Source organism: Aquarana catesbeiana, linkage group LG10, assembly GCF_042186555.1.
Source record: "Aquarana catesbeiana isolate 2022-GZ linkage group LG10, ASM4218655v1, whole genome shotgun sequence".
NCBI classification, from domain to species: domain Eukaryota; kingdom Metazoa; phylum Chordata; class Amphibia; order Anura; family Ranidae; genus Aquarana; species Aquarana catesbeiana.
Window position 1 is genome coordinate 172,572,595 of NC_133333.1, and position 15,258 is coordinate 172,587,852.

At 42.4% G+C, this 15,258-nt stretch overlaps 1 protein-coding gene across 1 annotated transcript in view; it reads right to left on the reverse strand.

Annotated features, from left to right (window-relative positions):
* Positions 1-15,258, reverse strand: part of CFAP74 (cilia and flagella associated protein 74) — a gene marked incomplete in the record, with an annotated part of 325,669 nt that overhangs the window by 14,600 nt on the left and 295,811 nt on the right.

Here is a 15,258-nt window from a genome sequence, read left to right on the forward strand (position 1 = left end):
CAAAACCGGCTTGATCAATGTTTATCAGCTCTGGCAAAAAGTTTTTTAATCTCGATGCGAGAACTTTTGCATATAATTTTATATTAGCATTTAATAACGCTATGGGTCGATAGTTATAGCAAATAGCGTCTTTCCCTGGTTTTGGTTTGACAGTGATATTTGCCAGGAGGGATTCCTTTCTTATTTCCTCGTTCTCACCAATTCTATTCAAATATTTACATAATTCTGGGACAAGTTGTTCTTTGAATCTATTGTAATATTTAATTGAAAAGCCATTTGGGCCTTGGCCTTTCCCCCCTGGTGTTTACTTTAAAGCTTTATAGATTTAATGCTGGGTGATTGGTTCATCTAATAATTCTACGCTTTCTACTGTTAGTTTAGGTTGGTTAACGCTAGATATTCCTGTGTTTTAGATCTTCTAATCTCTTCCTCTTTTTGTGTCTCCTTATTTCTTTTTTTTTTTTTTTCCGGCAAAATCTTTTTATTGAACAAAAAGAGGATTACATACAATCGATCATCTTGACAGTCATCTAAGTTAATAAATAAGGTTATCAATTATAGGCGTACCTTTGCTTTCTTTACTTCTATGAATATTGGCCTAGTACAATATTATTTGTGTCGTATACAGCCATTCGACTCTATATAACATTCGAGGTAAGGTAAAATCGGCTTTATTAACACTCATTATATCCATTGTGCGTTCAAATTTTAGGGGATGGAAGTAAACAGTAGAGATCTGTGATCCACCATATTTAGTTGAGACAACGGGGAGGGGGGGGGGGGTCAGTTTAATCTATCATGTTCGGATTTTTGATTATACACGTGTTTCGGGGGTTTTCAGCCACCTATCCCAGATCTTGTCGTATTTGGATGGACACCCTCTATTAGAGTACATTAGTTTCTTGTATGGCAGAACTGTATTAATTTCTATTAGCCATTGCACAAATTCCGGCGGAGTGGGTCTCATCCAAAATCTGGCTATGATTTTGCGAGCAGAGAAAAGCGTTTCATGCAAAAATATTTTTGTGAATTTATCAAAATCTGGGTCTGGAAAAATTCCCAGAAGGCATGGCTTTGGCTGTAGCGTGATGGGGGAGCCCATTTTATCATGTAGGAACTGCACCACCTGCATCCAGAAGGCTTGGATCTTAGGGCATTGCCACAATAGGTGAAAATAAGTACCCACTGCCTGACTACACATTTGGCAATTAGTAGATTGGTTACTTTTGTATTTAGAAACTCTAAGAGGTGTGAGATACGCTCTATGTGTTATGAAAATTTGGGTTAAGCGGTCCGATAATTTAGGAGACACTAGTTTGCATGTATCAAGTGCATCACTCCACTCAGAGTCCTCTAGGGGGCCCAACTCCCCCTTCCATCTGGTCTTTAGTGCGTATGCAGATGAAGTTGCCTGGGGAAGTGTTAGCATGCTGTAGAATTGTGAAATTAATTTCTTTGGGTCAGGACATTTTACTGCTGCCAGTAGGGGGTTATCATTCAAGTTTAGATCATCTAGGGGAAATTGCGCACGAAATGCATGTCTCAATTGTATATATCTGTAAAACATTTGTTCTGGCAGTGCAAATTCTGTTTTTAAACTATTGAAAGACTTCAGTTTTCCATTATGAGTGATTTGAGCCAGATAAACTATTCCCCTTGAACTCCATACTCTATTGTCATGTAGAAGGTTAAACTCTGGTAGGGACGTGTTATGCCAAAGATGAGTGCAGCTATGTGGAGACATAACATTCATTCTATCAGAGGCCATCTCCCACACCCTCCTGTATTGGTATAAAAGTGATTTTCGGTCCTTCTTTTGGCCCTTGTCTCTTCCTTCACCCGTTATTGCTACCAGGGAGTCTAGAGTCTGCCTAGTCCATTTTGGACAAAGAGAGTGTAAAAATCTATCCCTGTCTATTTTATCTATATGGAAAATCTGCGAAAGTTGGGCCGCTACATAGTATGTATTAAAATCAGGTAATGCCATTCCGGCAAGATCCGTTGGATGTTTTAATTTATGCCAAGGGAGTTTGTGCCTGTTGTTGCCCCAGACAAACGGTTTGATGAGAGTCTCAAGTATTTTGAAATGCTTAAGTACCAAATACACAGGTGAGTGCCAAAGCATATATAGAACCTTTGGTAAAAGGACCATTTTTATTAAATTTATTCGTCCCATCACTCCCAGTGGGAGGCGGGCCCATGCCTGTGTCTTTTGTCTGAGCATTTCCTGCAGTGGCGTAATATTAAGTGGGATGTAGTCTGATGGGATGCGGGTGGTTTGTATTCCCAGGTACTTTATGGTATCTACTCTCTGTAGGGGAAGTAGAGCCCTATCTTTAGGTGGTGGAAAGCTGTCTAGGGGAAGTATCTGGGATTTGTCCCAGTTAATCCTGAGTCCAGAGAATGCGCCGAATCGCTCTATAAGGGCCAGTGCTAGTGGTAGGGAATCTTCAGAGTCATCAAGATACAGCAGGGTATCATCAGCATATGTGCTTATTTTTTCCATTATCTCCCCCCCCCCCGTAGGCCCACTATTCCTGGATGTTCCCGTATAGCTATTGCAGGGGGTTCTGCCGCCAGTGCATATACAACGGCGACAGCGGGCATCCCTGTCTCGTACCCCTGGATAGAGGGAATTGTTCAGAGGGCCATCCATTCGCCAGAACTCTCGCTACCGGATCCTGGTACAAGAGCTGGATCCATTTTATAAATCTGGGACCTAGCCCAAACTTACCCAGGCAGGTCCACAAGTACCTCCATTCGACTGAGTCGAATGCCTTGGCTGTGTCCAAGGTAACGACTATTCTGGACCCAACATTATCATGTTTCGTTTGGAAATTGATAAACAGCCTCCGGAGGTTGAAAGACGTGTTTCTCCCTGGCATGAATCCAGCCTGATCCTCATGAACCAGCGACAAGATAACTGTATTAAGGCGAATGGCAAGAATTTTAGCAAGAATCTTAATATCCACCTAAAGCAGGGAAATGGGACGATAAGACTCCGGAAGATGTGGATCTTTTCCTGGTTTGGGAATTAGTATTATAGTAGCTTCCCTCATAGAGGCTGGGAGGTCTGAATTTTCAAATATGGAATTGTATAATGTGAGTAGTCTAGGGATCAATTGGTCTGAGTATGTGGAATAGAATTCCACAGGCAAGCCATCTGAGCCCCTTGGCCTTAGACCTGGGAAATGCAGCGATCGCCCTAGTTATTTCATCTCCTGTTAAAGGGGCTTCTAGTTCTTTCATTTGCTCCTCTGTTAGTTTAGGGATTGATATTTCAGCTAAAAAAGATTCCATTAAGGTGACATCATCTGGAGCTGTGGTAGTGTATAGAGCAGCAAAAAATTATTTAAATAAGGATGCTACTTCTGTAGGCTCTGTCACCAAAACTCCATCTTGTGAACGAAGGGAGATCACCACCGGGGGGTCTCTCCTCACAGTGCACCATATATGCAAGTAGCTTCCCGGCCCTTCCTCCATATTCAAATGATTTTTGTTTATGGAAGAAGAGTTTGCGTTTGGATTTTTCATAGTGTATCTGATCTAATGATCTGGAACATATTTTGAGACTATTGGCTTTGTCTGTGGTGGGATCGATTAAAAAGGCCTTCGCTGCCTCTTGTAAGTGTTTAGTTGCGATGTCAGTAGTTACTGCAGAAGCGCGTTTCAGCTTATTGATACGCATGATAAGTATCATGCGTGCATGTTTTTTGAATGTTTCCCAAACTATTTGCGGTGATGCGAATTCGCCATTAATCACAGAAAATTGGTCCCATTCAATAGCGAGATCATCATCTTCTGGAAACAGAGTCAGCCAGAAGGGGTTCAGTCTCCATGAATTTGGAGGTCTTGTGTGTGGTAAGGAGAGTGTGACCCAATATGGGCAGTGATCAGAAAGTGATCTAGGGTGAAATCCCGCTTCCAACAATCTAGGGAGTAGTATTTTGGATATAAGAATAAGATCTATGCTGGACATAGAGTTGTGTGAAGTGGAGAAGCATGAGTAGGCTCTTAGTGTGGGGTGTTTATATCTCCATGTGTCGACTAGATTAAAGTCGTCAAGGAGCCTTGCAAATCTTGTTGGGTGTTGGGGTGTAGTTGTAGTGAGGGGTCCAGCTAGTCTGTCTAATGTTGGGTCTAGCACAGTATTAAAATCACCGAGCCATATAGCTGGTGTATTAGGATACATAGCCATGAAATCAAATCCCCTAGTCAGGGTGGAGAACTGAAATGGGGGTGGTACATAATACGCCAGTAATAGTATGGGGTCACCATGTATTTTAGTTTTCAGAAAAATATATCTACCTTCTGGGTCTGTCTCCGAACCCTGGAGCTCAAAATGTGTGGTTTTAGTGACTAGTATCGATACTCCTCTAGAGTGTGTGGTATGCACTGAGTGGTACGCCCATCCCATCCATGGACGTTTAAGTGTCCTCTGTACCGAGCCTTCTGCGTGGGTCTCCACCAGTACCACCACATCAGCTCTTTGCTTTTTAAGTTGAGCAAAAACAGCTGATCTTTTTATTGGATCCCTAACCCCTCGCACATTCCATATTACTAGTTTCAATGAGGCCATGGGGTGAAGTACTTATAGGGATCAGCCCCAGGATTCGGATCACCCTTAGAGTTAGTTGGTGGTAGAAGCAATCTCCAATATGTAACTGTCAACAATAGTGTCATTATTACCCCATGTTTGCCAAAAAGACCGGTTTGTACATAATAAAAGACTTTGCCTTGTAACTTTATTAACCATACATTCCCCCTCCCCGCCCTGCACTGCCCCCAACTGGTGCGGGCTATTTCCCTAAACTGCCAACATGGCATAAACATTGTCCAGCCTGATAGGAGAACTGCACTAACTAAACAAATACAGAAAAGGGCGTTTGATAGCCGTACAGCGAACCCCATATTGTATTGGTATCCGCAAACGCAGCTTTTACAGCAATATTCCATGCATGTCCTCCCAGGCTGGAAACTGTGATTAGTGGGGCGGCTTTACGCTGCATAACGTAGCATTGAGTAGGACTATGCTCACTGCTACTGTGAGCTCATAGGCATAGTGCTTCCCTCCGCCGAGGGAAATGTTGAGCATACATTTTCAGAGAACAAATAATGAATGTATATGTACCCCAGAATTAGTATGAAAGTTGGGGGGCTGTTTCCCCCCTTTCCCCCCCGTAAACCTTGTATAATGATACCAAACTACAATGCTTATGCAAAAGTGTCACCCTCAGCCATGTAGGAGGCGTTACACTAGAGAAGTCAAATAAATTGTTCCAGGCATAGTTTCTGGTATAGTGCAACATCTCACATCTCAGAGTCAGCAGTCTCAGAAAGCTATGTTTGAATGCATCCCACTGCCTCTCTCCCAGTTGGAAATATTTAAAGGAGCATGGCAAAATTTCTGTAATTTAGCGACTGTACACCTTGTTCTAGGCTTGTGCACTGGTAAGTATCTTCCCTTTGTACCGCAAGAGCAACAGCATCAATGAGCAATGTCTATATGCAGGCGGTTGCTCCTTTTCTTTTATATAGATTCGCACAGAGGTGTACAGTATGGTTGCTGTGGTCAGGCAGGCATGCACACTGTTCCAATCGTGGTCACTGACATATTACAGCATCCTCCATTCCATAAGTAACAAAAGCAGAAAACAATGTTTATATGCAAGACATAGCCCCCTTTCCCTGGTATAGAAGTGTTCAGGGGTGTATAGCTGATGCATCAGAGCAGCGTATTAACTTTGAGGCACAGGGTAAGGGACATAATTACTTATCTGCGATCCTCCCTCTGCTCCAACCATGAAATGACTGCTTCTGGATCATCAAAAAAGTAAACGCGGTCATCTCCCTCCACGCGTAACCGAGCTGGGAAAAGCATCGCATATTTTACATGTTTGATGCGAAGTCTTCGTTTGGCTTCCATGAATGTTTTGCGCTTACGTTGTACTTCCGCCGAAAAATCCGGGAATACCGCGATCGTTTTGTTACCAAAAGGGATATTGCCTTTTTCTCTACTGAGACGAAGTATGGCATCCCTGTCTTTGAAATTGAGAAATTTGGCTATAAATGTGCGTGGGGGCGCTCCAGTTGGTGGTGGTCTGCCCGACATGCGGTGCGCCCTCTCCACAACAAAGGTGGAGGAGAAGGCCTCTCTGCCATAAGTGTCGCAAAGCAGTGATACAAGGAACGTGGTAGAATCACCCCCCTCTGCTCCCTCAGGGAGACCTATGAATCTGAGGTTGCAGCGTCTGATTCTGTTCTCAAAATCGTCCTGCTTTTGCAGGATTTGATTAACCTGTGACTGTATAGCTTCTGTGGAGTGTTGGAGGGGGGAGGGACTCCTCCACTATACCCAGGCTGGTTTCAGCCTCAGTGACTCTGTCTCTCAATTTCTGAAAATCCTGTCTCACCAGGGAAATATCTACCTTCACTTCTTCAATTCGTGCTGTGAGTGTAGACTGACATGCAGCCACTGCTTCCTGGCAGATGGTTATGGCTTCCAGTACCTTTGCTGTGTCTGAATTCACAGCGGTCTCCTCTCCCCTCGTGGCGCCGCCATCTTGCCCAGGGGATTCTTTCTCCTTCTCCTGTCGGCGATATTGATCCAGCTTGGAGGTCGCTGCGGCTGGCTTCTTCGGCGGTGACATGATCCCAGCAGTAGTGTGATGCAGTCAGGGTCAATTTGGGGTCTTTTAATTCGGATAAAATCTCAGGATTTGTTCTTAAGGATAGACTGTCGGCGGAGCTCTGCTGCCTTGCGTCCTATCCCATGCAGCTCCAGGCCACGCCCCCGTGTCTCCTTATTTCTAATTGCATATAATGCACTTTAATATGTTTTAAAGGCGTTAGCTATCTCCGATGTTTTATATTTCATTTCCCCTTTCTCGTTTTTAATCTTTTCAATATAGAGGTTTTTTTTTTCCTTTGATATTTTTGCTAGGTATTTCCCAGGTTTATTCCCCCACATGTACCTTTCTTTCGCCACATTCTTAAATACTTTTCTAGTTTCCTGCTCCATCATGTCATTTAGTTGGCATCTTTTTATAATAATTTTCTGATATGTATCTGTGTCTATTTGTGTTTTATGATTTTGCTCCAACTCCTGTAATTCCGTTATTGTGTTTTTCATATTTGATTCTCTTTCTTTTTTTTCCCCAGCTCCAATGGAGATCAATTTTCCCCCGGGTGTAGGCCTTATGGGCCTCCCAAATTGTTGCCTTTGACACATCTGGTGTGTAATTTATTTTAAAGTATTGTTCTATCTCCGTCTTTATTATTCTTCCCACTTCTTCGTCTTCAATAAGATCTTCATTTAATCTCCAAAACCCTTTTCTCCGGTCCATATGTCTAAATCTTATTTTAGATGGAGTCTTTCGGTAGGGGGATCTCCAGTTTCCTGCAGAATTCCGTGGTATCCTCTGTAAATCTCAACCTAGCTGTACGTCCATTTTTCCTGCCGATTAGACATGAAGAGAAACCCCAGTTATATTGGACATCATTTTCGTATAAAATTGCTAATAAAGGTTTTAGAGCTCTCCTTTTCAAAGTTTTGTGATAGAGCTTGATACAATTGAATGCGATTTCCTTCATGTTCTATTGGCGATTTCCCTCTCAAATTTCGCCATAGGTAATTTTTGTCCTCCCAATTCTTGAATCGCACAATGATGTCTCTTTGATTTTCCTGTGGGAGTTCTTTTGGCTTTTTTATCCATGAGATCTCTCGATACTTATTGGATTTGTTATTTCTTTGTCCATCAGCGGGTTACAAATCTTTTTTATAATTTGTTAGATCTTCTTGATGAGAGGTCTCTGGTACACCTCGTATCCTTATATTTTTTCTTCTGTCTCTATTTTCTTGATCTTTTATTTTATATGCTTGTTTTTGTTTTACTTTTTTCAAGGATTTAATTTCTGCTTCTAACTTCCCCATATTGGTACTGTTACTTTCGGTTGCTTTTTCCACTTCTTCCACTCATTCTAGTATATGGCCGAGATTTCTATGGATTCTTTCCATTTCAATTTTCAGAGATTTTTCCAAGGCATCGAACATGGATGCGATTTCACTTTTAGTCGGAAAGGAGAGGTTATCTTGCTGCAGCTGTTCACCTCTTGGGTCAGGTTCTATATCTGTTTCTTGTTCAATTCTAGACTCTGATAGCGTATCGCTCTCGTATGTTGTTCTATTTTGCAGTTTTTTCTTTTCCTTCTCCTTGTTCTCAATCTGGCTGCTTTTAGTAATTTGTTGTTTTTCCATCTGATGCTTCTCAGCATTTCCCACTTGTGTGACATACTTGTTCATTGGACCTGGGCTGGTGGTCAAGCTTAGGCAGGGTGATTTAGGAGTTGCACCCCCCTGGCCGCCTTTCCCCTTATTGTTATCGGTGGGTTAATATTCTTCTCTAACCCCTTTGTTCTTATTAAAGTCCGTTACTCATGTACTCAGTTCATATATATATAATCTTCATCTAATTACGTTAGAGGGCTAGTGGAGAAATGGTGAGTTTCTCCTCTTCTCTTCTCTCCTTCTGTCTCAGTCCCCTCCAGTCCTTCTCCCCCTACACCTCTCTCCCCCTCGCTTAATAGTTTATCGTAGGCAAATAAAGTGCTGTTTTTACCCCATTAGGGATACTTATAGTCCAACCTCTGTAGTACAACTATTCTTAATTGGTGTAATGTTATTGCAATGTGATGTTTATGTTGAAAATAACAATTCTTGTGCACGTAGTTAGCACAGGAATATTTTACAGCTTAGTCTATCTATAAACAATTCTATGCTGTACTCACAGCACCGCTGCTTTTCCCAGGCATGTGTTTCTTCAACTTTGCTGCACCTTACAGCCTGTTAGATCCAGGTGAGTGTAGGAAGAGACGGGGGAGATGGGGGGTGAGTGCAGACCGCTCATAGTCGCCGTTTTCCTCTGCTGCTTAGTCCGACCCCGGAGCGTGGTCCCCTGGGGTAATCTCAGGTCACAGTGGGTTTATATCATCTCCAGGGAAAATCTCTCCACACCGTCCTACCCGCTCCGCTGTCCAGCAGGGCAGTTATACAGGGGGAGGGGGAGACGTCCTGGGGAAGATGTCTGTTGTTCTCTGTCTGCTCGCTCTCCTTTCTGTCTGACAGTTCGGGCAATTTCAGGCAGTCATGGTTGGATCATAATCGGATCATTTAGCAGGGAATGAGACCCAGTTCTCCTCTGCAAACTCTAGCTGAGAGCATGCGCCATTATTAGGCTCCTCCCTCAGAAGTGTGGCCAAGTAACCTAATGCAGCAGATGAAAGACACATCATGCTTACTTCCCTTTGACATCGGAAGATGTCCAGCAGTGCCATCAGCACAGAAATGGTGGAAACCAGTGAGATCCAGTTACACCCATATACTGTCCAGAGAAGGCTTACCAGAAGTAGTCTTCATGGGAGAATTATGGCCAAAAAGCCTTACCTCTATGGAAACAAAACTGGGGTGCAGAAAAATGGCAGCAGATGCTCTGGACCGATGAGTCAAAACATGAAATATTTGGCCTTAACAGGAGCCAGTTTATTTGCCAAAGGGCTGGAAAGCAGTACAATAATGAATGTCTGCAGGGAACAGTGAATCATGGTGAAGTTTCCTGCAAGTTTGGGGCTGCATTTCTGCAAGTGAAGTTGGAGATTTGGTCAGGGTCATTGGTGTCCTCAAATACTGAGAAATACAGGCAGATAATTATCCATCATGCCATACCATCAGGGAGGCATGTGATTGGCCCCAAATTTAATCTGCAGCAGGCCAACGACCCCAAACATACAGCCAATGTCATTAAGAACTATCTTCAGCGTAAAGAAGTGCCTGGAAGTGATGGTTTCGCCCCCACAGAGCCCTGATCTCAACATTATTGAGTCTGTCTGGGATAACATGAAGAGACAGAAGGATTTGAGGCAGTCTACATCCACAGAAGATCTGTGGTTAGTTCTCCAAGATGTCTGGAACAACCTACCAGCCGAGTTCCTTCAAAAGGTGTACCTAGAAGAATTGTTGCTGTTTTGAAGGCAAAGGGTGGTAATGCCAAATATTGATTTAATGTGGATTTCTCTTCTGGTAATTTACTTTCCATTTTGTTAAATGCTAAAAATAAACTATTAACACTTCTATTCCTCAAAGCATTCTTAATTTATAGTATTTTTTCACACCTGCCTAAAACTTTTGCACAGTGTAATATGTATTGTGACATTGGGGGATGTCTAGCTCAGTGGTAGATGCGTTTTCAGTGAGTTCCCAGCCAACAGGAACTTTAGTTTAAGGGTGTGGCAGCCCACTTTTATTGAAAGTAAACAAAAAGGAAAGTTCATACATTCATTTGGTTGCCCACACAGAGGTTCTTCTCCCAAAAATAACAACAAATGAAAAATGCCAATCCACCTGGCTCTTAAGGCTCGTTCAGCCTTGGGCGCGGTAACTTGCTGCTCAGGCCTTTCACTTCAGGCTCTCATCTGTCTCCTTCAGACTATTCCTTTGCCAACACCGTCCATATAGATAGCCCCTCACTGCTCTGATCCTCAGACTTGGGTCTCTGGCTTTCACTGTGCACTCCTGCACTCTCTGGCTTCTCCAGTGCACACCTGCACTCTCTGGTCTCCTGAGGAGGGTGGAGCCCAGAACCCTGGGCCTGACTCTATCAGGCACACACACACCTGAACAATCAGTGTGCTGGTGAGTCTCAAAAAACCGGACTCAGGACTAGGGATTTCATCCCACCCTGATCTCTAAGAAATACCCAGGCTCCAGGTCCCAAAGTGGCCTTTAGTAAATAATGAGGAAACTGAAAAGCCAGTTTCCTCCCAAGCAAACAAATACACTGGAGCCCCTCAACCTGCCTGGTTGAAAATCCTGTATTCATACACTGGTGGGGTACCACGCTACCACCACTATATATACATATATATATATATCTATATATATATCTATATATATCTATATATAGATCTATATATAGATATATATAGATATATATATAGATATATATATATATATATTTATTTATATTAGGAACTGTGAACTATTAGGGCACACTGTAAAAATTGGATTTACCTGTAAACATTGGATTTTTGACTTGTCCATTTCATGGGGTACATTACGGGACACAGTAAAGCTTAGTAATCTTTACTATCAAGGTAATGCGCCGCCTACAGTTGAATGGACACTGGCAAGAAAAAGACTGGAAGTCCTCTCTCAGGCATAACCCCTCCCCTTCCAGAAAGGCTTCAGTTTTGTAGCAAGTCATAATCCAAAAAACAACGAGGGGAGGCATCTCTGTGTCCCCTGATATACTCCAAGAAATGGATTTTACAGGCAAATCTAAATCCCAATTTTCTTTATCGTACATCACAGGACACACAGCAGCTTAATGCTTACTATAGGGGACATCCCAAAGCACTTAAATGATGTAAGGGCAACACCAAAGAAAACAAACCAGAAACAGGAAAAATCTCATACAGTGGCCTAGAAAACAAAGATTGTGTCCTCAGTGGCTCTAACATCTAGCTGGTAGAACCTTGTAAAAGTGTTAACCGAAGACCAGGTAGTGGTCATGCAAACTTATGCAACCAAACTTTGGTGATGAAAAGCCCAAGAAGCACCTACACTTCTGGTAGAATAAGCTTCCAATGGCAAAGCAAGAGGCCTTCCTTTCAGACCATAATTTACAGCAATAAGCTGACAAATCCAATGACAAATAGTAGACTTAGAAGCTTGCGTGACCTTTCTTAGGGCCCTTGAAAAGCATGAAGAGGGAACCCAATTTCCTAACCGCTGCAGTCTACTTTAGGTAAATTCGAACAGCCCAGACCACATCCAAAGTGTGGAGAGCCTTGTCACTCAGCGACTGAGGCCTAAGACAAAAGGTAGGAAAGACTATATTTTGATTGAAATGAAAAGCTGAGACAAGCTAAGGCAAAAAAGTTGGTTGAGGTGGAAGCACCACCTTGTCCTGGTGGAGCACCAGAAATATCTCTTTACATGAAAGGGCCTTCCGTTCTGAAACCCTATAAACAGAGTTGATAGCTATCAGAAACACAACTTTCCTGGTCAAAGGGACCAAAGGAAGGTCTCAAAGGGGTTCAAATTGATGCTTTTGGAGTAGCAAATTGAGATCCCACGGAGTCAAAGGTTGCCTGACAAGAGGGACAATCTGCGTGATATCCTGTACAAAGGCACGTACCAAGAAATGAAGAAATTCACTCAGCAATACTCAATAAAGGAAGATTTCAGTAAGAAGTGGCATATGCCCTTGGTTGGTGCAGCAGTTTGTTATCGCAACAATAATCTTACTTATCCAGTGGATGACATTGCAGTTTGCAAAAATGCTTCTGACAAACATCTGGAATGCTTTTGTTCAAAACATCTTTTGCCTTGGCAAGGGCTGCTCTGCAGCCGGTGATTGTGGCTATTGGATTGCAGTTTCCAGATCTTGGAAGCAAGTTCTGAAACTTTTGCACCTTTTCAAATTAGCTTACCTACTTTTATATTAACAGTAATGAAACGTGAAATGATATTTACTAAATAATATATTTCCTTTTCAATGTTATTGTACAAAGTCATGAGTTAGAATTTTTAACTCACAATTATTCCACTTTATTCTAAATATCTTTAGGTAATCTACTAAATCTGAACAGACTCTGCTTTGACTGTCATTACATTTTTTTTCCAATAAAAGGCTATGACTTACCCTGTGTTTATGGCCCTCTCATTTTAATATGTATGTAGACAGTATGTTACTTACAGTATATGGTATTATATTTTGTGAAGATAAACAGTGGGATCTTAGGTAAATTATAATCATAATGTTTGTCTTGAACGGGATCAAATGTTATTTTAGTAATGGATGGCAACACCCCTCCCTGTTTACCCTGAAGGATTAGTATTGTATGTTCTCTAATTATAGGGTTCAGCATACTATAATAGGTGGAACTAAGAGGCAAAAAGAAGTTTCTCTAGTCAAACAAAGTCATCCAGATGTCATGGTTTGGATTTTGTTTGTCTTTGTTTTGTGCATAAGGAAGTTAGCCTGTTTAATATTGAATTTCACAAGAGTGTTTTACAATACTGTGTCTGTGTCTAGATTACCGTACTTTCAATTAACACATAAAATGCATATAATCTTATGGGAAGATTGTTGTTAAAAACGAAGGGTCTGACAACAGGATATCTTTAAAAGATGTTTTCCACTTTCAGAGAGCAAGCGACTTTACAAGAATATATAATATGGCACTTCTCTGCTGCTTTACATGCTGACCCATGCTAATGAGAAAAACAAAAGTATTGCACATGAGTCTATGATGTGGTTAACCAAAGGTTGCATAATTGCATTAAAAGTGAGGTTCTGGATTGAAAAAAAAAAAAAAAATTAAACTCACCCAGGTGGATGCAGCATCGATCCAATGTTACATCTGTCCCCGCTGCCTTTACACCAAAAACTGAGCTGACTGCTCAGTTCTTGGCCTTCAGTAAGCAGAGAGCTGGTGCTCTCTGCTTTGCCCTTCCAGCGCTCACTGGAGTGCTGGGCTGTGACTGTGGAGGGGGTGGGCGCTTGCTGAGAGGCTGAGCCAGCTGCTGGTCCAAGCATCTGGGTGGATCCTAACATTAAAGTTGGGATCTCTCGAGATCAAACAAAACCAAAGAAAATTCCCAGCTCAACTTACCGACCAGCATGTAACAAACCAAATTTTCTGTCAATCCTGTCAAACAGTATGCGTTAAAAAAAAGGGGGTTTAGTTTGCACACATTTGTGAACACAAGTGTAAGCTGCAGAGCCACTTCACAGCACCCCGGGATTATCTGCAGTCCTAACTCTAAATTTTTAGAACCTCCATAGTAGAAGCACATGCATTATAATGGATAGGCAGAGGGCAGGTGAGCCTGGAGGGAGCCCACCCCTCTTTAAAAGCACAGGGGCGCACTGGAAACCCAGCATATAGCACAATAGCAGCAAATGTGTCCAGTGCGTCCCCTCACCAGTATTCCAACAGTAGCCCCCTGTTGGCCAAATACGGGTCAAAGCTTACATGGGTATGAGTCAAGATTACAGAACAATTGGCATGCCTGTGATCCCAAAAGAGCTTTGGCCCTACTTCTCCTTTGAACTTCCAAATGTTGGGGCATTGACATATAGTGTTGCCATCTAAAACATGGCATTACCCATAAGTCTCCAATTTGAGAGGTTTATCTGTGTACAGAAAACTGAAAAGCCTTTACAGCTGCCCCAAATTGTTATAACTGAAATTAACTTAACTTCAACAGTCTGCATTTGTTTTACCATGTTTGTAGTGTGGGAATCTCCAAACTTAGTATGAGTGTCACATGTTTATTTTACAATATGCATGCTCTCCACTCCAACATTTTGTAACCAGTCTGAGTGAAGAATGCACATGCTGCTAGCAGCCTCCTACCACTGCCCCATGCAGCAAAAGATAAACAAGCAAATCGCTGCTCAGATGCAGTGCAGAGACTGACTCACTAAGGCTTCTTTAATCTACAGACCATGCCACTAGAGCAGCCACCATAACCGAGATTCCACTTTCAGATCACATGATCCTAGGGGCATTCCCTGCTGCAGACAGAGCGTATGGTGCAGAGTAGCTGTGTCACAGTGATGGACAGTGCACCCTGCTTAAGTAACTGTGAGACAGGCTGTGACACCATGTCGCAGTGGTAGCACCCATTGGTGGGGGACTCAAGAAGGCAGCAGGAGGTGGTGCAAATGTAAATATACAAGACAAACTGCTTCCCATATGCAATTAAAATAGGACACAGATTGTTAGCTTCAGATAAGGGATGATCTTGTGTTATACGGGGCAGGTGGTAACCCTAGCTACAGGCTGGGTATATCCTGTAGCAGGCTAGATATGGCACATGTGCTGTAGTTTGGAGAAGCAGAACATAAGGAGAACACAACTTTGAGTGCTTGCACTTATTGGGTGGTGTCAGCTCAATTCAGACTTTGGGCATTTATACACAGTACTGATGTATGAACGTCAGATGTCTGGCATATATTCCCTGTGTAAGGACGAGCTGTATAGTAAGTTTTGTGGAGAGGTGTACATACGCATTAACAATTATTTTAGGTTTTCTTGGGTTGTATCGTACACACGTACATGTGCATAGGATTTTTTTAATCTTTCTTTTACTATATGCAGCACGAGTTTATGTGCCTGTGTGTACAGCCCCATTAAAAACAATGGCCTGCATATATAAAAAAAACCCCTAAAATGTCTAAAAATGCGGCC